Raw genomic sequence first — 25,985 nt, forward strand, 5'->3', positions numbered from 1 at the left:
AGCACTATACAAAGTTAATATTGTCTTTGGGTTAACTGGAGTTCTCAACATAAATATACAAAAATATAATGGATTTGGCTACATAAATCATTATTACAATAAGTTAAGTAAATAAAATCAAGGGTTTGCCACCTTTCCTTAACCACTAATTGATCTATTTCACTTTTGCATTAATCACATTAGTTAGTAATAGTTTTATTTTCAACACACATCAACAAAATGTCAATGATATCACAAGTCCAGTCCTTTACGAAAACAAGAGACAGAATCTTAAGAACGAAGATAAAGTTGTGAAGATAAAAGCATTGTATCTGTGATCTTCTGATTAGCATTAGATAACTAACACTGTTAGCATTAGCTTGCTGACTAAAATGCTTCAGCTGCTGTTGCAAGAGTTTATACAGCAGCCTCCCGTATGGCACATGGATTAAAGATATAAGTACCATTATGTGCACTGGCTGATGTGGTTTAATTCTATGAGAAAGTTAGCTGCAGCTAGGTAGCTCACCAAAAATGCTAGTGCTCAGTGTGTTGAGCCCCTAGCGTTTCCAGTCAAGCACAGTAGGCACACAATCCACTCAATTGCTCCACTGATGTTGCACACAAACACAAGAAAGCACACACACCCAGTTCCACCCTGGGCAAATCCCAGCCCCACACTTTTCGTATTATCCCAATACAACTAGGAACAATTTGTGGAGCATTCATTTTTCAGTGGAGCATCTCAGCAAGGGATGACTCCCAGTTGTGACAGTGATCACTTTTCATTTATCATTAAAGCTGGTGTGCGGAACGTTTGTCTTCCCCCTCTGGCAGGGATAGTATTTACAGAAACACTGTGGATTCATGTGCTTATGTGTACGCCTGTTGATTGCTTTTTTTTTTTTTTTTACTTAACTTAAAACCTTCCTCTAAATACTGAGATTCTTTTTTATCTGGAGCATCCTCTCCAGAAACTTTTCATGGACACTTGGGTTTTTCTGTGATAGCGTCCATATGGTCTTTCCACCCTTCCTGCTCCCTTTAGCTCTGGCTGGTTGGTGTAAAATGCATTATTTTCAGTGTGATAGCCCAAGACAGTCGCCACAGACACCACAACTCTGGCATAATGCGAAATACAGAGAGCTTTCCCTGGTGGCAATGGGCTTAATCAGCATTGTGTGAACTCATTTGGCAAGGGATTAATTGTAATGGACATTCATTTATATGTAAAATTCCCACACTCAAGCTTTAATACAGCTGTGTCATGTCTCATACAAATACACATAAGTATTCAAACAAACTGAAATAACCCTCCTAAAAATAACATACAATCTTGGGTCAGTAGCTGCCATCGTCTCATGCCCACAATCGAAGAAAGACAACAGAGTGTGTGGATGGATATGTGGCTCACGTGTCCTGCCTGTAGCAGAAGTGGTTCCCAAATAGACCTCAACTCCACCGCTACCCCAGTGCTGCCCTTCCACACCCACAACAAATCATTCAAATGTGTGAAATTATTGACAAGTGTGTGAATGTGGCTCAAGGTGACAAAACGGAGGATGACAGAAATTCCCTGTTTTTGTATCTGCTTATGTGTGTGTGTGTGTGTGTTGGTGCTCTTGGACAGGCAGCAGAGTGAAGTTAAAGAGGGCTGCCCTGTCCGTCCCTAAGGCAGCTTTCTGTCAAACACGTGTCATTTCCTCCTGGCCCGGCAACACCTCTGGTTCACAACGGAGCGAGAAATGACAACATAAACAACAAGCAGAGGCAGAAGAGATAAAAGGAGGGAGAGGAGGAAACAAAGAGACAGAATGAGGAGAGAGGTCCGGTGATACATCTCATCTCAGGTGAATTCTGCCAGAGAGGACTGACATGTATCTCAGATGGTAGACTGAGGGTCACTGATGGCTGTGGGTTTGATTGATCATCAAAGCTAGACATGGTGCAGGAAATGTCCATCATTTCAATACACCTAGCTGTAAAACACTTCTATAGCTATATGCCAACTACTGTATTGACTCTGTGATGGCCATGCTTGCCTATAGCTAAGGGCAGGTCCATTGGTGTTTCTTTCGGCAAACAAGCAAATTTAACAAACACTGGTACAGTCTAATATTTTTTGTAAGATGACCTTATGTAAGATGAATAACAGAGGATAACTTCCATGTTACGGCTGGTCATATTTGCTTTTGTCGAATGCTTAATCAGCATTGCAATCTTGTTCCTTTAATCAATCAAGTACTTGAATTTAATCACTTTTTTCCCCATTACAGACTGTATTCTGTCAGAAAAGTCTTTGAAAAACATGTTTTTTATTAACAGTTTCAAAGTCAAAAATCTATTTAAAGCTCAATTTTTATCTCAACATAGACGAGAAGTCATCAAGGTTTCCCAGAATCATGCATAATTGGAACATTTTAACAGAAACTGAGCAAATTACTGATGATGACTATATTACATCAAAAGCTCAAGAATAATAAGCTCAATAAGCTCAAGAGTAAGTGGACACTGAGTAAAACTTGTTTTAACTGCTGCTGGTCAGTCCACACTGAAATATTTTAACAACTATTGGATAGATTGCCATGAAATTTGGTACAGACATTTATGGTTCCCAGATGATGTGTCCTAATGACTTTAGCATTCCTCTGACATTACAATGATTGTCAAATCAGCCTCAGCTGTAGGGCCTGCAACTACCATGGCTGTAGACCCTTACACTGTGTCTACACTGGAGGTGAGCATAAACGCAACACTTTTGTTTTTGCTCCCATTTTTCATGAGCTGAACTCAAAGATCCAAAACATTTTCTATACACACAAAAGACCATTTCCCTCAAATATTGTTCACAAATCTGTCTAAATCTGTGTTAGTGAGCACTTCTCCTTTGCCGAGATAATCCATCCCACCTCACAGGTGTGGCATATCAAGATGCTGATTAGACAGCATGATTACTGCATAGGTGTGCCCGACGGCCAACCAATGGCTTGGTGTGTCATGGCCGTAAGACGCACTTATGTTAGCTGACCATGTGACTTTACAGTTACCAGGTTGGTCCCCATAATCTGTAGCCCACTCCATTCAGTGTGACTGCACCGCACTAATTCAACCAAGCCATGTACCCAGGTGGCTAAAAGGGACTCGAGCATCAGGTACTCCTAATGCTGTCAGCCTTTACCTTTAATCTAGCCTTGGCCATTAGATTACACTGGCCATTAGACCAGACACTCCTCCTCTGTCCCCTGTTGGACTGCCAGCAGCATTCACCCACACCATCATGCAGAACTGTTTCCTCTCCATCCTGCCTCAATGAGACCTCATGCTCCCATTCAACGGCTGCCTCAATGTGCTCCCAGTGCTCCACTCAGCCATTTAGATGCTCATTTGTGCTGGTAGCCATCTGCACTTCTAACGCCAAGAAACTATCAATGGGCTGCGTTTGCTGTCTCATGCCATTGAGGATCGTCTTCGTAGCGGTGAGGTATGTCTGTTCCCACTGCTAAATGTGATGCCTGGTAAATAAAAATCCTCCTGAGGGGATGATGAAGCGATGCTGCCCTATCTTATCTTATTCTCTACGGTGATGCTGAACACCTGTCAGACACAACTCAGAGCATAAATAACCTGAAACGCAGGAAAATATGGATTCACACAGATCGTTGTAGAGGGGGAAAACATTTTAAAAGCTTAACCACACACACACGTACAGGGGAAGACTGGTGAAGAGTGTGATGAAATTTGGTCATAGCGGTGTGACTGTTGCTATGGAGACAGGAGGAGGATTTCCCTGCCAAGCCAAACCTTTTCCCCTCTGTCCCGACTCTTCTTTCTGCTTGTCAGCTTCATGCAGTCCCTCTATGGGCCCAGACCACATCCAGCCGCTCGCCCTCAACTGAAAGGTCATGCTGTAGTCTGACTGTGTCACAACAACACTATCCGCACACACCCCTGGGGACTGGACATGACAAGTGTGTGTGTAAGAGTGATGGAGAAAGAGAGCAACACAGAGTGACAGGGAGACTGATTATGTGTGAACGTATATATGAGGCTTGTGAATGTGATGAAGCGACCGCAAAGTGTGTGGTCGTGTATTCTGTGTACGGCAAAATTTGTGTGCGCACGAGTGTGTGTGTGTGTGTGTGAAGCTGTAGCAGACAGCACAGTTGGCTACACATGAGAGCGCAGTCAAACTCCCACAGGGTTAATCCCTTCATACACTGGGCAACCCTCAAACAAACACACATCAACACACACACAACTCCCACCCGTTAAATGTCCCTACACTGACAGCTCCCTCCTACTCTTTCTCTCTCGCGCTGCCAAAGCAGTCGAGCTCAGACGCTTTCAAAGAACACAGTGTACCTGTGCCGGAAGTAACACAAAAACACACAAAAATCTTCAGGAGCAATTTTAATGTTTTCTCTCTCCTCGGCTTCTCACCGAGTGCGCATAAGACTCACAGGCCGAGGTAAAGCAAAGGAAACACAAAGAGCAGACCAAACACACACTCTTCAGAGCCGCCGACATACCTGAGGAAGAGTGATGACAGTGGCTGTGAATAGTGCCGTGTGCACCCAAGCGTGAGGCGATTTACTTCCTCCATCCCTCTCATTCTGCTCTGTCTTACACACACACACACACACACACACATATACATGAAGGGACCTGCTCAGTCATCATAACAACCTGGCATCTGGACCGCCGCCCCAGGACAGAAACGGACACACACATTCACACTCTGACACAAAATTTGGGCGACGCAGGGAGGCGGTGCGGCAGGGCCACATGCGGCACACACATTGTCAGTCATCCGTTAACACTAACTTCACCATCAGATCCATTTACTTAACTGAATATTCATCGGAAAAGAGAGGCCAGGGAGGAGGGTGAGGTGAGAGCACTGGAGGAAAATAAATAGGCAGGAGAAATTTGAAATGAAGGAAGAAGGCAAAGACACCAAATAAATCAAAGACGTGGAGATGGACTTACAAGGAGGCATCTGATAAAGCTGAAACTGCCCTGTTATTAGAGATCAAATACCCGCTCGTTTGGGTACACTTTTCATCTCAGTATTTATTGTCCAGTTCAATTCATTTAGTTTGCTTGCTCCTCACAGCTATGGATGTGTTTTTATATCTAAGAGCATTATTATTTTGTGTGTGTTGATTAACTGATCTCTCTTTTCTTTCCCCTCTTTATGAATTAGGGTTCCACTGACTCTGAGGGAGCTCTAGCATCCAGACTAATGTGGACAGCATGGGTTCAAGCCTGGCACTCAACACAAACTCACATTAATATGGCTTCTTCTAAATATACAAATTAAGGATAACTCCAAATGAATGAGTGGAACATCATAATAAATACAAGTGGTTCCATACAGGGCACAAAGGGCTCACTCAACGGTTTGAAAATTATGTGAGTCATACTCTGGCATCTGCAGTCACCAGATCTCAACCCAGTTGAACACCTGAAATGCTACAGGGCTTTTACACTAAAAGCACCAGTTAGAAACCGCCAGAGACCAGTGGCAACCCAAGAAATTTTTCATAGGGGCGACAAGATGGAGCTACTGATAACCTTGGGGTGGCACACCAAAAGCAAAAGCAATAACTACATATCTGGAAATGTATTATGCTGTTGATGTATATAGGCTACATTAAAAACTATGTCAATATAAGAGTTAAAGAATCACATACTGATATGCACTGAACAAAAATTTAAATGCAACGCTTTTGTCTTTGCTCTCATTTTTCACAGATTTAAGTTAAAATAGCTGTGACTTTTTTCATGCACCCAAGATATATATTTATGTGTGCCTTGAAAAATGGGAGCAAAAACAAAAGTGTTGTGTTTAAATTTCTGTTCAGAAAATACTTTGGTTACTTATTTTAAAGATCATATTACTAATTATCAGACATTTTGACTTCCACAACAATCCTGTTTGAATGTTTTGTATCTGTATATGTTATGTGGTTTATTGTTCTTCAAATAGGCTGTCCTTTTCATTAAAACGCAAACAAACCAAATATACAACTTCAATTTGAAGGAGTACCTTGATTGTAAGAACAAAACATTCATTTGCAACAAGGCTTCTCAAGTTTACCTGAGGCCATGCCAGTATTTACTTTGCCAAAATTGAGCCTGACTTTGGAGCATTGTTTTGCCCCCTTCCCGACGAGATATATCGACATGTTTGTTTCCAATGGATACCTTGGGTTGTCTAGTTTCACAAGGAACCTCGACCTTTGATATATCTTAAAAAGCAAGTGCCATAGCCTCTCAAAGATGGCAATGTTGGCCTCCAAATATTTCAGCCAGTGAAGGGGCCAACAACTAGCCTGGATATATAGACCCAAATCTAGAAAGATTTAGGGTCTGGCTGTGAGTAATGAAAATGGCCCAACTCGAGGGGCGGCACCAAGCATGCATTTGAAAATATCACTGCATGCAATTGGATAACACTACGACCAATCAGAACAATAAAGACTCTTGCTGTATCCGGTCGGCAAAACAGCAGAAACGTCCTTCTTGCAAAGGAAGGATTCGAGCGCCGTCTTCGGTTCCTCTTTTAGAGAAAAAGCCAAGTCTAACTCGTTCATTGTAGCGGCCAAAGCTGTTTCAAACAACTGGAGTTCATCCGTAGCCATCTTGCAATGTTTACTTGACTGATTCCGGACTTTGCCGTCGCAGCGCTGTCATCATCTGTTTAGCTCGCCTCTGGCCCACCTTGTGATTGGTGCAGCTCGGCTCCAACGGCATGGGTAATGAGCATCATTACTGATTGCCAGAATGACTCGCTGAGCAAATTTAAATTGTACTCTTGCGAGAACTCTGGATTTCCAGGGTAGCCAACAACTGGATCAGGGTGGCTATGGCCCCTCCTGGCTCCCCATGGGGCAAGGAGGTTAAAAATCACATCATCATACCACTGGGGTACAACACATGCACAGTAAAATCTGCTCTGCAGGTGTCGGAAGGCTCAATAGCTGGTGCATTATGATAGAACATGGGGCTGATGAAGGTGTCCGCAGTAGGTCTTGGGTTTGAATATATTTTATTTGAAGAATTACGATATGGGAGGGTATTACAGTTCTGCAATCACTGAAAAGGTCCTTAATAAAACACAATAAACAACTCCTCTCTATATGAAAGCATTCTATAGTTTATCAGCTGCCATCCATTCGGTGTACCTAAGAAGTTCTCTCAAGCCGAGGGCACCCAAAGAGCACCTGTGCCAACACTATGCCTTTCTAGCGCTATCTGCTGTACCCCTTCAACAATGCACCTCCAGTTACATTGCGCAGGTGTAGTAACCCATAGCTCCCATGGGGTTAGAGTGCATGTGCCAGCCGTCATTTCATAGCCTTGCCTTTGGGGGCGCCACTGCCAGAGACAGGCCATTATTTCCGATGGAACGTGCAGCTGAGCTCTCTCGGGCAGCTGCGTGAGCCATAGGTGTGAAGACTACGCTGATTTTTCATAAGGTTTAGAGCCAAAGTTGAAGAAACTCAAAATTTGACCCAAAATACGCTCCAAATTCAAAATTTGACAGAATTTAATGCAGGTGCTCCCATAGAGTGAAACATCACTGCACACATGCTCTCAGACACACATATTAAATAAATCCTATGAGTCCAACCCATTTTCATTCATTCATCTTGTTACCAGACTCAGATTGATGCCAATGATATTGTGAATGCAATCATTACTGTCTATCTTAGATCCATGCACAATTGAGGAACACGCTGCTATGTTTTCGGTGTTACTATTTTGCCTTTTGTCTCACACTGTCTGTGATATTCTGTCTTGCACTGAGAGAAACACAAATTGCTATTGTTGTTGGACATAAAAAGGTCAAACAGTTACAATTTTAAATGTCAAACTCCCTTCTTTTATTCAATTTCAATCACAGAAACACTTTCATTGAGACCTAAAAAAATGAACACACACACACACACACACACACACACACACACACACACACGCACACACACACAAAGGTTCACTTGTGTGTCTTCCGACATGAACGAGAGTTGAGTGGGCGAGCGTGTTCCGGCGGTGTGCTCTGTCCTTTGTCACGCTGAGCATCAGTTTTCAGCTGCTGACAGAGTCTACAGGACGCTCTCCACTAAATCACCAGCTTCTGCGCTGGGATGTGAGGACGCCTCAGTGTCTGAGCAGAATTAACGGCCCCTCTCCTCCATCAGGCCCTGACACTTATGACATACTCCATCAGCTTATGTTGCATTTGAGATGAAAGGGAATTCTCATATGCTACAGTCATAAAAGTCATGCCAAGTTAAGAATGAGATCAAATCTGACATACGAGCATTATGAGCACAGAAGGATTAAGCTAAGATTTTAAGTAAATGTCATGTCTTCTTGCACTACAGTGGCACAGAGGAAAACACCTACACCTGTTTTTATGGATACATCTTCTGATGCACTGTCCTCAAAGAAAACTGATGCGACAGGACACCATCACCCCAGCAACCCAACCAAAAGTGGACCAATCCCTGTTTATTGCGCAGTCAGAACTTATGGGAGTTTGGACTGTTTGACTTCCCACACTGATTAAGTCCTATAGCTACACCTTGTTGAGAAAGCAACAACTACCTTGTCAGCAAATCTTTATTCTCACTGACGCTTTGCAGATCTATACACGCTCTGTGAGTCAATGTGTGCCTCACAGTGTCTTTGACTGCCATAATGGACCAAAGGAAGGTTTAACTAAGCGCGAAAGTTCTTTCAACTGATTAATTCCTGAAGAAATTTCAGTTATATTCATTTTTCTAATCGGAGAACACTCCTCCATTAATTATTTAAACCTTTGGAAAGACACATGGACTTTGCGGCTACTGAATCAAACACCACTTTGCATTTATTTTCATTATAAAAGCACCGTTGAAGGAATTAATAAGGACCAATTTTTTGCATATGGACTCCTTTTATTAACTGGAGTTGAAAGGCTTTTTAAATATACACAGGAAGAGCAAAACCAGAGTAATAATTAGCCTATAATAATAGATTTTGTCGCCCCATCTCTGATCCCAAAAAAGAGATAAATTAGATCAGACGACGTTACAGCCCGATATGTATACGCTATAAATAGTTAAAGAGAGGAAGAGAGACTGCGTGCCACACTCATGGCAAACTCTAGTTTTACACACACAGATTTGTGTGTAAACAAAGCTGTAAATATCTGTAGAAGGTCAGTTCCAGTGGAAGAACAGATGATGAAGTGTGTGAGTTCAGATTCATGAACAGAAGATCCTGCGCTATGATATCAAACTGATCACGTTAACAGTCCAAACAGTAAAAGTCTACAGTCAGCATGTTTTGCTTTAAATTTACACAAGTAGAAAAAGTGGGAAACTTGAGGTGATGAAAGTTGAATTATAGGCGAACAGAATATGTTTTACATTTTATCTGGAGATGGCTGCAGACAGTGTTGCTCTAATGTGTGTCAGTCCAGGAAACCTCCGCCCTGCCTCCTTTCACAAGTCACCTGTACTGTGTTTTCATCCAGACAAATTTACGATACAGTTGTTTTCATTTACATACGTCTCTGTTTCTGTTGTCAGACAACCAAACAAGGAAGAAATTACCGAGGGATTTAATCGCAGCTAAAATGTCATCCAAGCTGCTGTGCTGCGGTGGTAATCAAATCATTACTGCATAATCGCAAAGCCATCTGACGTAATTAGCATAACGACAGCAGCTGTGTGATCGGCTGTATCGACATTTAAAATGAGTGACTGCAGATAAAGTTAGAGAGGGCAGAAGTTTTCTCAGCGTGTTAAACTTCTGTTAAGTCACCTCCTGCTCTCTGTGATGTCCTGTGTTGTGTTTTAATGCAGTTGAATTCACAATTAAGTTACTCTTATTTACACTGGAATGAGTTAGAAATGGAAAGAAACAGATTTGATCGTCATGGCTTATAAATACTATGTGCTAACCAGCAGTTATTGCACATTGATAATTGAGTTAAAGTCAAATTTTTAGCTGTAATATAAACGTAACAGCATGATGAGAAAAAAAAGGTGGCGGCTAGTTAGGCTTGATAAGGGTAGCTAATTTAGACATTAAAACAAACAAAAAAAAACATAGGGTGCGTTCCGAATCACATACTCTTTCTGTTTACTTTTAGCATGTACTGCAGCTGCCCTTAAAAAGTAAGTACTGTTGCATGCAGTATGCACACAATCAGGACATACTACTGTCTCATAACATTACGCCCTGAACTTTGACCCTCTTGCTTTTCGATCTGTTACCTCGGAGATCAAACAAATGCCATTCACCGAGTTCACTACGAGATATAGATCAACCTGGAGAACTCTGCTGTTGTTACCTTGCAATAGCCTTTTTAAGATAGGAATTGTGCAAATTTGCAGGAAAGCCCAATCAGTCTTTTTTCAGCATTGGCAGTATAAAAACAAAATCGGGGAGTGCGGCAAAATGCCGCTTACCTACTTTTCTTTATACAGAATGTGCCTTTTTCGGGGCAATGGTGGGCGTGAGCAAGTAAGAAAACGTGTAGCTCAGCGTGTGATGTAAACAGTGATGTGGGAGGGAGGCCACGGCTAATCAGTCCTTCGGCGATTCTCTCGTAAGTCGGCCCGTTCCTCACTGTCCCCGTCATCTGACGGTTAATGGCCTATTCGCTTGTGAGGGCAAGGAGGGTGTGCAATTCCTTGTCCCCCCTGTTGCTCATCTTTACAGTGTCTTTCAGGTTTGCGTTTCCCTCTTGCTACTAGCTGCTCGCTATCAGCTGTTTCCTGTTTATTCACCACAGCTCCTCCCACAAGTCATCAACAGTTCCTCCTGTTGCAGAAGGCCACCTCGGTCTGTTTAAACTGAAAGGGTTCCACCAATATGACTACCCTACAAGGCGGAAAATTGGGCACCTCGGATCAACTCGCCAATGTGTGTCTAAACGCTCACAGCTTGCTGGCAAAACGGCCAAACATTCGTGGAAAATCTGGCAGTGTAAAAGGGGCTATAGTATGTAGTTTGACATTAAAGTTTTAACTGCACAGATTGTAGATTCTAATATATTTGTGACATTGAAACAACATCTGCAGTCCTCTGTCGCTGTTATTTTTATAGTTATGTCCTATTCCTCTTATTACTATGCTACTGGTCATCAGTTACTTGAATGCGCCATCATCTGTTTGAGGCTCAGTCAATGTGAGGTATCGTCAGCATGCATGTGGCATTCTGCAAAATTGGAACCTTGTGGTAGAACATCCTCATATTTTTTTTGCTACATTTCACCCACTATGTATATGGACATACTAAATGTTTTTCTGGCATACTTTATAGTATAGTAGAATGGGTTTTGGATCAGATAGTTTCGTCCTCACCCGGTGCCCACAAGGGTTGGGTACCAAACCCTGTAGCCAATATGGCACTGATTCTTATATGACTGGAACCTACCAGTCGGATTCACAATGCAGATTTTGGGTTAGCCCTGAGGTCGGTGAGCAAAGTTAGCCTCCCATTGGAACCTGACCTGGTTCACTTGAGGTGGAATGTTAAGGTGGACTAGCTATTCTTTTTGTAGTGACAATCTAAGCCCCTCTTAAACGGATAATGTGGAGATGTCTGGCTGCTGAGTCTCTCTTGAGTTAGGGAATCAATTACTGATCCCAACTCAGAACTTATTTTGCTGTTATAAGTAATGTAACTTATATTTAGTGTTAAATTACTGTAGGTGGGTTAGGTTTTATTTATTAGGTGAATTTGTTCAGTGAATTTGATAATAGTGTTTTGTATTTATTCATATTTAAATATTTAAGTATAGTTTAAGCTGTTAAAAGTTAGTATATTGTTTAATTTCAAGTTAAAATTTGCCTTTGCAAAAAAAATTACAAAAAATAAAGACAGAACTACACCCACTCTCCAAATTCATACTTTATTCCTATGATCTAAGACAGTCCATAAATATTAGTAAGCATGAAAATTTCCATCCAAAATCCAATTACTAGAGAGCTAAAACTCAAATCTGTGATATCCTAGGGGGAATTTGGAATAAAATTTGGAATAAAATGTTATAGATGACACATTTAGGTACCGGTACCATTTTTATAGTATTGTTTTAGCACTGTTGTCAGAAAAAACCCAAATAATACCCAACCCTACAGCCCACTGTAAAACTCTGAAACCTGTATCAGCCTCAAAAAACCTATTGCAGTAAGATACACTATGAAAGAGACATTAGACATTATTACTGACTGTAAAACTTTATCACTTACTGTAAGTCTTTTCATCAAGAAAACTTAAACTCTAAACTCTAAAAATACAAAGAAGTATGATAGATTCAGTCTGAAATAAATGAAAAATACTTCAGTTAATTAATTTCAGACCTTGGCTACTGAACCTCAGTCAGGGTCATGCTGGCAAAAGGCCGAGAATGACCCCCCAGAACAACTCGCAACTGTCTCAACGTGTGAGATTGTGAGAGTGTGAGACTCCAGGAGAGGTGTTTCATTAGCTCTCAGTGACACAGCAGGTCAGAATCGATAAAAAAATTCTGTTTTGTTTCCAACTCATCACAGGAAACCGCAAAGTTAGGCAGGTGTAGAGGAACTGAGTCTTATGTCACGTGTGAAAGTCTCACTGGTTGCAACATGAGGGCTGTTACATCATACTGCGCAGGAGGTCATCTGTGCTCTAGCCCACATCTCATTTCATGCTACAGTAATGTATATGTACAGACATATGTTGTCTGTTAATGATGTGAAAAAAATCGTGCTCCATCTACAGTGGGAGGAAGAATAACTGAGAAGGGCGAGAAGACCGTTTGATGAGATGTGGAGAAAGTGAGAGCTGTGCCAGGGAAAAAAGTACTTCAGTATCACAGACCAGCTTGCCGAAGTAATTAAAAAATGAATTAATTAAAAACAAAATCATTTTATGTCCTCTTTAATTTAATTTCAGTGGGAGACATCATGATCACAAAATAGTTTTGTCTCCCAAAGGGTCTTCAAATTAAGAGGAGGGCTCATTTCATCTTGTGAAGGGCTCACTGCATGAGCGAAGAATAGTCTTCTTCAAAAACAATCCAAGGCACACTGTACGGTTCATACAAAAATGAAGTCTCACAGGTCTTTATCAGGGTCATTGTCTGCTGTAGCTTGAAGAGGGATCAGTTAAAAGAAGTGGAGGAATTGGCGAGGCTCAGAGTTTCTCCACTGCTGATCACACAACGGTTTCGTAATAACAGTTTAAACTATTCTTTTTAAAAGTTTACACTCCAAAGTTAGGCTAAGTTTTGGCCAAGGGAAATCTGGCATGGCCATTTTCATAGGGGTCCCTTTACCTTAGGATACCTGACTAAACACAGGTACCCACATGTCTGTCCTTTACAAACATGCTGACTTCATGCTAGTCTCAAGCAAATGCAGTACAAACCTCTTATTTTTGCCTATTGTATTTAAATATTTCTGCATACTGGGGTCCCTAAATAGTCTTGGACATTCATAAATTGGGTACTAGCGGACAGCTGAGACTCGTGTGGATTTAACAAGCTCAGTTTTATTCATGTCCGATGATGTTAGTCCCCCATTTTTTGAAAGGGACATCACTGTATAAAATAACCTATCGTGGTCTCTTAAATATTCACAGCCTCATGAAACTTTACAGCGACAAACTAGAGACCTCGGGCATTCAGAAGATATGTGGCTTTTATAGGTGTCTTGACAAAAAGGAGGTTTCTGAGCAGTTTCCAAAACAGAAGTGATTGCCTACAATTCTTACAGATATCACCAAATGTCAGAACTTTTGATACCACATCACAGCACAGATTTTGCTATGGTGTTTCTCAAGATCTTTGTGCCTTAATGTGGTATTTCGGAGCAATCTTTTAACATTTTTATCAATACACCAATGCTTAAAAAAACCTTAATTATTGCATCAAATCTGTGTAACAAATGGTTTCAACTCAAAAATGACTGCAACAACATGAAATGATACATGAAAACATTGGCCTGATACGTGGTCAGTTGCCATTAGTGCTGGGCGGTATGCCCTAAAATCAATATCACTGTATTACTTTGGGGGTATGCGGTGACAGTATGATATCGCGGTATCGTCTTCTCTACTTTTTTACACCTTAAATAAAACAATTTAAAAAGCCATACCAAGCCAAGTCTAGGAAGGAAAGTATTTATCGTCAGAAGTAAAACGGTTGCTAATCCATCTATTATTGTGTATAAAACGTTATATAGGCTAGTATGTATAAACTTTAGAGGGCAGAGGGAGGGCCGGCGGCTTCCGGACCCCCTTCTCCCGTGGGCCTGGGTTTGGTGTGGTCGTAGCAAGGGAGGTGCGTGAGGCAGGCAGGCCGGCCGCCGGGCCCCGCTCTGCCGCCGTAGCCAGAGTACTGCGGTATGAAGGTAACCACAAAAGCAGCACTGCGGGTCATGTTTACTGCGGTAAGTTACCGTCACCACGAATACCGCCCAGCCCTAGTTGCCATTATAATTTAATAGCACCATGCAGCGTCAGGGGGAAACACGGCTGGACAAGGACGAAAGTAGGTGGGTCCAACAAACACTCACTTTCACCCAAGAGAGATTCTAAAGCCAAACCCTGTTCTTTTTGCCTAAACCTAACCATGTTTTTGTTGTCACTTCAAGGCGTGGTACCAATGTAGTGCATTTACTTCCTATGACAACGAAGTGTATCTTGAATGAAGACATTGCATGTAACAAGCAGAACTTTACAAGGTGTCCCGAAACGTCATCAACCAACGCACCCAGGGTACCTTGCATGTTGTACATTGATGTGGAAAGTCCATGACCTAAACGTCAGTATGTGACGAGGTTGGAGTGAGAATGTGTTGAATCTTTAGGTTCTAGCTTGCAGATAATGTATACCACTTACAAGTGGTACTTACTGTTGAACTACTATCTCCCCCGTAAGATCCCCTGCCCCCCATAAAAAAGAGAAAAATGGGTCTATGATAGAGAGGGATAGAATAGAAGAGGTTAATACAGATGATATAGTATTATAACTACAATAAAATAGCATTTGTTTTTCCATTAACACCTATAAAAACAGTAGTGACCTCCACCTTCTGTCTGCAGCCTGAGGAAAACCCTCTTCCACAACAGTGGTTAAACCTAACTTGGACAATTGCTTTGACCTCCTCTACATCCCTGATTATATCACAGGAAAACATTCACGGCTTATAAAGATAAAGAGAGAGGGACAGAGTGAGAAAAACACTTGGGCATCCGCAACTGTGCTTGTGTGTAAGCACATGTGCACAGACGTCTTATCTGTCCGGCATGGGCTTTATTTACCAAGCTGAGATGTGGATAAGTGTGGGACGTCAAGCTCGAACTGCAGCAGACGTGCAGACAAGATACAACCACGGGGAGAGGATTATATCTCCGTCAAAACCACTAAAGCTGTCCACTCTCTGCTGGATCCTGAGTGTATGTACAACCTCCCCCACAGCTTTATGGATGGACGGGCACATGGTGGAATTACTAGATGGAGGGATATGTAAAATTTCAGATTAGCACATCTAAGAAGAATTGAGCGAGATAAATGTCTGAGTCTATAGCTCGATGACGAGCAAAACAAGGGAGAGAAAGCAGGAGGAGGAGGATGAATGCATTGCAATCTGCCTGAGAAGCATTTTCCTGCTGCAGGAACCATCTGGAACCTTTCCCACAGCTGTCAATCAAGCTGGGTTCTGCTCTCTGACTGGTTATTGGGCTTAGCAGGTCATTTACAGAGAACAGGAGAATCAATCCCTGGAACACAATACTACATAAGGACAAACACACACACATCCAGCCTTTGATAGGGGAACAGAGGGATCGTAATGGAGAGGAGAAATGAGTAGAGGTGTAACAAGGCAGCGGATTGAAGTGAGAGAGGTCAAAGGTCACTGGGGAGGACTGTGAGACTGCCCCAGCTCTAATCCTCCTCTGCATTGTGCTGTTAGCCGTGTTAGTTATCCTCTGGCTATCTCCACCCGTCTTCTCCCCTCCCTCCCTCTGCTTGCCCTCTTTGTCACCCTGCTAACTCGTCCCTGTGTCTCTCAGGTCTTGTTAGGGATTCACAGTCATTTCCCTCCAGGGATGTGTTCAAAAGGACCCTCTCTCCTCTTAAAGGCCATGCTCCTCCCTTCCCTCTTCTCTATTCCCGTCTGTCCCGCTCCCTTCCTCCTCTTGGAGGGAATATGGGCAGACGTAGAAGGGCAGGGAAGCAGGAATAAACTGGAAACTTGTCTAGTCACAGTTATCTCTCACCAGGAATTCTCCTGTCTTATTTCTTAAATCCTACAAAATCCCTGTAATACCTTCTGCTCTCTCTGCCCCAACGCATCCTTCACTGACACCGTCATCTTGTGGTCCTCCTTAACACTTGCCACAGACACCTTTCCTTCTCTCATCCACTCTATTTCCTTACTTAAGTGCACTCCAGAGAGAGCCGGCAAACTTCACTGCTCTCTGTGACTGCCTGACTTTAAATCATGCAACACAGCCAAGAACACTTACTTGGATACAGTAGGTTTTTTTTGGAGGGGTGGGGGGGCAAAAGCACTGCAGAGACTGATTAATAAGCAGCGCTGACAAGAGGCATTCAGGCTAACAACAGTGGGAATTCACAATGGGGATTACAGACCTTGTAAAACATTATTCAAGTCATAAAAGACCACACACGTAAATCTTGCTCTGACAGGAATTCATACTTTGAACCACATGCTTTGTTGCTTTATTACCAGAACAACCTTGAGAACACAGAAACGCATGCTCTATTAATGTAAATCACCATGCTTAAAGCTGGGTGGTTTCCATTTTGTGTAAATGTGTTCCATAAAGCACTAATAGAGAAAAAGAGAAGGAGAAAACCAGACACAAGTCTTGGGGGGATTTGAGAATGTTATTTTTCGGGATTGGAATGATTTTTGTGGTTGTTTACTGTAATTGGAAAAAAGAAAAAAAAATCCATCTTGTGCTAATGTACAAATGATCAGAGTCACACCATCAACAGCAGGCCGATGCAGTCTGATAAAGTGCTTTCACAACTGCTTTATGTGGTGAGAAAATTACTGTGATTAAGGTGAAAACCAGGCTGAGTTACTAAACAGTTCATATTTTAGAAATGCAGGATTGTAATTTGACCTGAAATTGAGCATAGCATTAGTTCAGGCAGGACACGATGTCAAGCTCAGCTCACATCCCAGCTACATCAGCTGATCTCAACTGCCGATTAACTGATGGAGCAGCTGAATGATGGAAGGGAGTCAGCTGATAGATCACATGATTCCTTTCTATGCAACCAATTGGCAAATCTCATTCAGGGCGCCCTACCTAAACTGCTCTGGCCTGCCTACTGTTGCTGCTTCCTCTGCAAGTCACTTTGCAACCTGCCTCCACCCCAGCTCCTCCTTCTCATGCTGTGTCTGACTTAATCAACGTCATTTCTGTTTGCCATCGATGCTGCTCTGTTCTGTTACTGGGTGGTCTTTGCTGCTGTTCTCCCTGCCTTAGGCATTCCATGTAGGCGCATGGAAGGGCAGGGAAGTTTGCCTCCCTCTCTGACATGTGGAAGGGCAGACAGGTGTGCTCTCTCCGCCTTTCCACATAGGGGCGTGAAAGAGGCTTTCTGCGTAGGCCCGAGGAAAGACAGAGAGGCCCCAGAACAGAGCTATACCGCCAAATAAGATACTGCAAATGGAAATAAAGTTTTTTTTGACCAAAGTGTTCCTGACTGAAATATAATGTTTATAGGGACTGTGGTTGACGAATAGAAAACCAGTCTCAGTATTTTTACAATCAGCAATGGAATGTAAGTAAGTACATTTACTCAACTACTGTCCTTAAAGGGATAGTGCACCAAAAAATGAAAATTCAGCCATTATCTACTCACCCATATGCCGACGGAGGCCCTGGTGAAGTTTTAGAGTGCTCACATCCCTTGCAGAGATTGGTGGGGGGAGCGGATAGCACACCTAATGGCAGACGGCGCCCCAGACTAATGTCCAAGAACACAAAATTGAATCCACATAGTATCTCCATTAGGGATGGGCATCAATTTTCGATTATCGATGACTGATTGTTAAGGCTTTTGATAGATCACAAATAATTTTGATCGATAGTCGCAGTGTTTCCCCTACAATGCCTGGCATAGGTCCGGCGAGCCGCCGTGCCAACGAAATCCCCCGCCCGGCGAGTCACCGTGCCAACAAGACCCTTCCGCCCGGCAAGCACGGCGGCTCGACGGGCCTACGAGACCCCCACCGGACCTACGCCAGGCAAAAAATCAGAAACAGACGGAGGCTCTCATTGCTCTCCAAAGCCTCGGCGGCTTCCCTTGAGGCCTCTGAAAACACTACGCCATTGAAAGACGGAGGTTTTGCTGAAAACTGAATCCTGTAACTCTGGCTGGCAACGGTTGCAAACACCCAGGGGTAAACTGTGCACGCGCCATTCTTCCTCTTTGGCCTGGGGGGTTGAAGCTCAAAACTGGGGCAGCTGCGCTCTCTTGCAGCGACAGTCTGCACTGCACTCTTTTGTTTTCTCTCTTTTGAAATACTCGCTTATCAATTAATCGATAATTGATCGTTAATTTTTTTGTTGATCGAATAATGAATTTTGATCGTTTGCCCATCCCTAATCTCCATACTGCTCATCCGCAGTGATCCAAGTATTCTGCAGCCGCGACATAAAAAGTTGTTTCGAAAAACGTCATATGAACTCTGTTTTTAGCCTCACTGTAGCTCTAACTGTTTCTCTGTGCTCCGCATTCACGTGTGCGCCTGCGTAAGACCAGCGAAAGCATGAGCTTTGCTTACCCGTGTTTACATCACGTGACACGTGCACCGCAGGGGGAGACAACGGTAACCACAGTAGCTAAAAGATAATTTGCACTATGGTCTTTTAGCAAAGGACAGCCCAACATGTCTGAAGACTTTGCAGTTGAGGAGGAACAGCATTTCTTTGTTGAGCCGTATTTCTTTGAGCCCGAGTATACGGATGGAACTCAGGCTACTGGACGAAGCAGCCGCCGCAGCTCAGGAGCCTAACCCTCAGCCAGCCACAGAATACCGGAGTCAAGCACTGGAAACCTGGTGGTGTAATTGCTTCAAATACAAAGCAATGCCAACAGAGGAGGAAAGTCTTTGCTGCTCAGACTGGGAATTGGCGATGGCTGCACTTGAGAATCTGGACATCAGTACTGACGAGACTGCTGCTCTTCAGAGACCGTGCATCACCGATCACCCTGAGTGTGCACACGTGAGTGCGGAGCACAGAGAAGCAGTCAGAGCTACAGGCTACAGTGAGGCTAAAAACAGAGTTCATATGACGTTTTTCCAAACAACTTTTTATGTCGGGGCTGCAGCACACTTGGATCACTATGGATGAACAGTATGGAGATACTATCTGGATTCAATTTTGTGCTCTTGGACATTAGTCTGGGGCGCTATCAGCCGTTAGGTGTGCTGCCCGTTCCCCCCGTCGATCTCCGCAAGGGATGTGAGGACTCTAAAACTTCACCAGGGCCTCCATCGGCATATGGGTGAGTAGATAATGGCTGAATTTTCGTTTTTGGATGCACTATCCCTTTCAAGTACATTTTTGCTGTACTTGTACTTTACTTCAGTATTTTCATTTTATGCTACTTTCTACTTCTACTCTCCTACATCTCAGAGGGAAATAGACATTGTATACACCACATTTATATGACAGCTTTAGTTAGTATTAGCATTCTGTATAAGTACCTTTACTTTTGGTGCTTGTTTAAGTATATTTGATGCTGTTAAATTTGTCTTTTACTAAAGTAAGATTGTAGGAGCTGCATTTCATTTAATTTGTAATCACATTTGTCTTTGTAATATGCGCACCCTCCAAAGGTGGTGAGGGTGCTGTCCTTTAAGTTGGTGTGCATAGTGCATGGCAGAGAGAGGGCAGGTGACAGTGGACACCATCATTGACCTCAGCCATAAGCTCTGTGGTTGAATGGAACCAAAAATGCTACCATTACAACATAAGGACATTGAAATCACTGCATCATGTTATGGCTTTTTTTTTGCAATAAATTTTAAGTCACAGTGAATGCTAAACTCATGACAAAAACTAAACAACAGTATTCGGTATTCGGTACTCGGCCAAGCGTTTAATTTTATTAGGCTACGGCCACAAATTTTCATTTCGGTGCATCCCTAATAATTTAACTATGAAAACTATTTATTCCAACTAATAATTTCCTACTTTCTTTTGTAGTTTTTGTCATATACAGATATGTAATGATGATTTAATATGTATGCTGATGTACAATATCAAGTCTCTTTATTTATGTAACAAGATGATACTATTTACAGTTGCTTGTTTAGGTGCAAAATCTGTCAAGACTAACAAACTGGGCACATCTGCAAGCAGATAACATAAAGGCGGCAGTAAGACACACTGTTGGAAAATATATATATATACATATTTATGCAGTGGGGCCCATCATAACAACTTGTTTCAGGTAATTATAAACTAATGAAAACACTGTCATTACTATTATACTGTATTCCATTTCTGCCAATATATCCCCCTTGGATCCTACACACCGCACCGCTAAGTAAAAGCTCTGCATGCTTCTCTCATCACTCTTTAAATAACAACTTCATATAATAATTTTAATAACTCGTTAATGCAGCCTTGCTGGCTAACCTGATGCAAGCATAAAAAGAAGAAATTCCATTACGTGAGCAACTTGAAATCCCCACTAATCAACTGTTCCACATTGCTCTCTGCATCATTCTGAAAAGTATGGAAAATCAACCAGTAAGCCTGAACTGCTGCAACAATCACTACTTTCTTGGACTGAAGTCTTGTGACTGAGGGCCATTCATCTGTTCAGCCATAAAAAAAAGGCCTTCATCTTTAGCTGTATGTTCAGGATCACTGTCCTGCTGCATGGGCCTTTTTCCTTGCAGACATTTTAACTTGTCATAGTACATAAAGAGCAGGTGTTACTAATCACATTAACAGCTGGCTCTGTTTTATTCAAGTGTCCCTGTAAGCCAGCATGAACGATGCCAGGACCCTGAAACTGAAGCAGCTAAATGATTGCCATCATCGTTTTAATTATTCACACCTGTGCTTTTCTTACTATCACAAGTCAAGAAAAAAAAAAACATAGGGGCGAAACTATAAAAAGGGCTATGGGCTCTACACGGTTCATCCAATATGGATGACCTTCAAACACTATTGCATCTAAAAGAGAGTGCTTCAGCCTCATTGCAATGATTTTCAGTTGCTAAAACTACGAAGAACATATCATTGCCCTAATATTTTATGTCTGCAATATGGTCTCCTTCCACTTGCAGGAAATGAGTTATTGGTATTGGTATGGTACGGTCAAAATTAGTGCTTTTACTTTCACTCATTGCCATTCCTTACTGGACTTTCATGTGTCATATTACAAATAGCATATATTTTCAAGTAGCATTCATTAAGAGACCCACAGGACTGCCAGTGATCTTGTCTAACGTTACTGTCTTTCAGAGGCTTGAGCAGGTGGAGTTTTGAAGCTAATCCACTGGTACCAACCACGTAATGCTAGCTTGTCTGGAAATAATATAATTACACTGCCAAGTCAGGCTAAATTTTTAGCAAGAATGAAATTGGGTTCGATAGTTCTTCCCTTCGCAAATATTTCCACTTTATGCTAGTTCCACGCAGTTATGGGCAAACCATGCAGCTTTTTGCAGGCAGTACAGATGTGTCATTTTTGCATAATGTATTTGAATATTTCTGCATTGTCGGTCCCTAAACAGTCTTGGAAATGCATTAATTAGTTGTGACTGGAATGCTGAGACTCCTGTGGATTCAATGAACCCAATTTTATTTATGTGCCATGAGGTTAGACCCTATAGAAGCCAATTCATTGTAGTGAAACCAATTGGACATCGCTGTATAAAATGACCAATTGTGACCTCTAAGATAATCACAGCCACTTGAAACTTTACAGCCACAAACTAAAGACTTAAGGCACTCAGACGATGTATGGTTTTGAAAGGTATGTTGACAAAATGGGAGTTTCTAAGCAGTTTCCAGAATAGAAGGGCTTGCCATCCAATTGCAGAAAAAATGACACTCTTACACAAATCTCCAAATATCAAAAGTGATACCAAATCACAGTGGGGATTTTTCGGAAGTGATGCCTTAAGGTATTGTTGCCTTCATGTTTTTTTACACCATTTTTTATCAATTCTCCATTGGTTAAAAATGCTTGAATTTAGCACCAAATCTGTGTAACAAAGGGTATTGATCCAAAAATTGTTGCAACAACTTATGAGACATAACTGAGCATGGGAATGGCCACTGAACACTTCCAGCATATTGTTTTAAGACCTTATACACAATAAACTCTAAAGTTTGAATAGCTGCAACTCAAATTAATCTTCAGGTTCCTAGCTTTTAGATGATGTATACCACTTCTATGTGGTATTTACTGCTGACCTGCTATCTCCCCATAAAGATCCCCTGTGCCCCTTTTAAAAGACAAAAATGAGTCTGTGGTACCTCTCAGATGGTTAGGAAAAAGTAGTAAAGGGAGTTTTCCATACATATTTGTTGTTTAGAAACATTTCTAGATGCTGAAAATGTTCAGAGAAAACATACATTGTCCGAGTGTGTTTCCCTCTCATACATTATTTCACACTTCCAAAGGAGGGAGACAGAGAGTAGAAAGGCACAGGCATAGAAAGGCTTTGGTGCCAAGAGGATCAGAAACAGAAACACGCATGCACGTGCGCGCGCACACACACACACACGTACGGGGAAAAAGGGAAGAGAAAGTCCCTTAAAGAAAAACTGCTAGAAAGACAGCATCCCCCCCCAGTCTCAGAGCCTCTATAATTAACAAACCTCCACCAAACTCTTACCAAGCTATATTTCTGTTTAATAGAAAAATTATCCCAATTCACTGCAGCAATTACAATCAAGGGCAATGTTTGGGCCCTAACTGATTCCAACAAGCAAAAAGTGCAGCAGGAGCCCTGAGTGCTGAGGTGAGCTGAGAAGCATAGAGTCTTGCGGTGATTTAAAACTGTAAATAAATTAAATGAGGTGAAGATCTCAGCGTGTATGTGTGCGTTAAGATTAGGATGAGTTGGGCTCTGAGCACCTCATTCAGAGCAATTAGGGCACGCCGGCCTTGAACCAGAAAAACAGGCGAGGAGTAATTGGATTTAAATTAGACATGTTTTCTGCTCGTAGCTACCTAATGTAACGTGGAGCACAATGCCCTCACTCTCTCTTCCATCTATTTCTTCCGTTTATCTCATTCAACATCCCTCCATCTCTTTCCACTTGTAGCACTTACACAATTAACCCTTTTGACTCCATCATACACTTTATCATACTGGTTCCCATTCTCCATCACTCTAATTGCTTTTCTTCCAATTAATGTTATCCATTTTCTAATTGTGTATTTCTTCTGCTGCTCTCAGGCTATCTTTCAATCATTCATTTCATTTCATCATCACATCATTTCTTTTTTCATTAGTACCTGGAATTAATCGCAAAGTACATTAGGCAATTATATTAATCTTTTAGAATACAAAATGTCTCTGGGTGATGTCTTCAAATAGTTTGTTTTGTCCAACAAACACTCAGAAACCAAAGAAGCAAAGCCTCACATTTGATAAGTTCAAACCAGCAAATGTTTGGCATATTTGTTTAGAAAAACAACTTAAAATTGGTTATTCACTAAGCCCCTCCCCTGAACAGCAACTGTCTAATCATAGCTTAGCAACCTTAAGCTACGCAAATCAAGCCTGTCAAGCATGTTCCAACTATGTGCATGGGGTATTAGAAATAGCAATAGTTGCCTTTTAAAACAGGTCCCCAGGAGGTGTGCCGGTTTTCAAAGCCAATTTTCGTAGTGGTCAAACAGTGTAACTACAGCCCAAAAGACTTTTTCCCATTGACTTCCATGACAAAAGAGACATCTGGAAATCAGTGGATGCATTTCTTTGAGCGTCACAACCCCAACGAAATGACTCATTTCCCTATTAATCCATTTGGTCTCATAACATTTGCAAAGTCTAGAAAAGATGCGCAGTTGGATAATTTTATCCCCACGAGTTAGCGGAGCGCTAAACCGGAAGTTGCTAGTCTCTAGTGCGCCTGCTGGCTGGGCTGCACAGTGGAGAAGCAGTGCCAATAATCCCTTGATCATCCAGTTAATTTCATACGTTGCATTTTGGTTTCATGCGCCACTGAGCAACTCTCATAGGACTGAACAGGGCAACGCTACATCCAGGTCTCTATAATGTATATCCATGGTTTAGAGATTGAAGTGTGGTAGGCTGGAAAGTACAGCTGTTAGCATGTCCTGCTAACTGTCCCACTGCCTTGCAGTAAAAACCCAGCATTACTTCAAAGGCCAAAGAGATATCTGTGGAGTTACAGTCGCATTAAAACCCAAGCCCTATTCATGACTATTACATCCACTGTGTAGTACTGTAAATCTCCACTGTGTTGAAACTGCTTCTGGAAGCTTTCAGAGTTTAGGGTAACATTAGCGGCTCTGTCTGTCATGATCTGTGTTGGATTAACTTCAGCAACGCCAGCCAGAGTTTGCCAAAAAAAAAAAAAAAAAAAAATCATTTTAATGTACGGGTTTAAGTTCGTGTTTAGTCAATTGCGTCCAAGTCGAGACCCATTCTATTACCTGTTGATCATTATGTGTAATACTTAAGTAGGTCTGAGAAGACCCTGGATCAGCACTGGTCATGAGAGAAACGCATAAATGCTGTACAATCAGATGAGAATACAACAAACTTGGGTTATCTATTGATCCCCAAGCCGGGGAAATTGAGGCCTTACTGCAGCTAGCATCACAACAACAACAGAGCAAGTGACAATAGAATAAAAAAAAAATTCTACATATGAACATTATTTAACATTATATTAGCAGTATGTTGTATCCAACATGATTAAAGTGTTTGCGATATAACAGCATTTTAAGCAGCAATTTTAACTACCCAGTATGTTAGGTCAATAATATAGAGCAGAGATCTAGAACCTCTCGGACCTGTCAGGTGTGTTATATTTCGGGGAGAACGGGTTGGGTACATGTACTTATTAAGAATCATCAAGTCCAATTTGATCTCAGAACAAATTTCCAAGGTCCATTTGGGTTCAAGTCCAACATTTTGGACAACCAACACAAAATCTATTGGCAACAGTTGTCATTACAAGCTGCTTTATATCTACCTCATTCTGATATCATGGACGTGTTGTTTCAAAAATGGCAAAGAATTTGATGTGAAAAGTAGCCACTGATATTGTAAACTGCGTATCATCCACGTAAGCACAGACTTGACAGGTGTAGTGACAGTCACTAAGCCTGAGGGGGCTGAGCAAAAGGTGAATTAATTAATTAACAAAATTGTCACAGGCTAAACTTCCTTATTAATTAATCACATATCTGTTTTTTGCACCATCTGCACCTCTCCCCTTTCTTACCTCATCAGTAATGTCTGTATATAAATGCACAGCATGCACATGTGACACCTTGTGTTTACGTGTTTGGTGTGATTTTTATCAGAAAGTGTGTGAGCCTGCCAGTTACGAAAGTGTATGTGTTTCACAGCTGCTGCAGGCAGCGGTGCTATTCCTCTGGGAAGGCTACATCTCATCATGTGTGTGTGTGTGTGTGTGTGTGTGTGTGTGTGTGTGTGTTAAGTCTTGTGCTGGATCGTCACATCTCAGCCTGGCCAAGGTAGTTGCTTCTGCCACTGATGGCCAGCTGTTCCTACAACATCTGGAAACACACAGTCTCTCTCTCACACACACACAAACACACACACTCTCATTTACTCCTTTCCCATCCTCTCCATGATCTCACTCTGAGGCTCAATGAAGGCTCATTAAAACAAAATCTGGATCTATCTTGTCACTCTGACAGACCTGTCCAGAAGTGTCCTCTATTTTTTTTGCCTGGCTTCTGTGCATACACACACAGAGTTTTCACTGCAT

General features: G+C 42.0%; 1 protein-coding gene across 1 annotated transcript in view; it reads right to left on the reverse strand.

Annotated features, from left to right (window-relative positions):
- spata20 (spermatogenesis associated 20) overlaps window positions 1-25,985 on the reverse strand; it is a 69,875-nt gene that overhangs the window by 2,861 nt on the left and 41,029 nt on the right. The window lies entirely within an intron of this gene.

This window comes from Epinephelus fuscoguttatus, linkage group LG20, assembly GCF_011397635.1.
Source record: "Epinephelus fuscoguttatus linkage group LG20, E.fuscoguttatus.final_Chr_v1".
Classification (NCBI taxonomy): Eukaryota; Metazoa; Chordata; class Actinopteri; order Perciformes; family Serranidae; genus Epinephelus; species Epinephelus fuscoguttatus.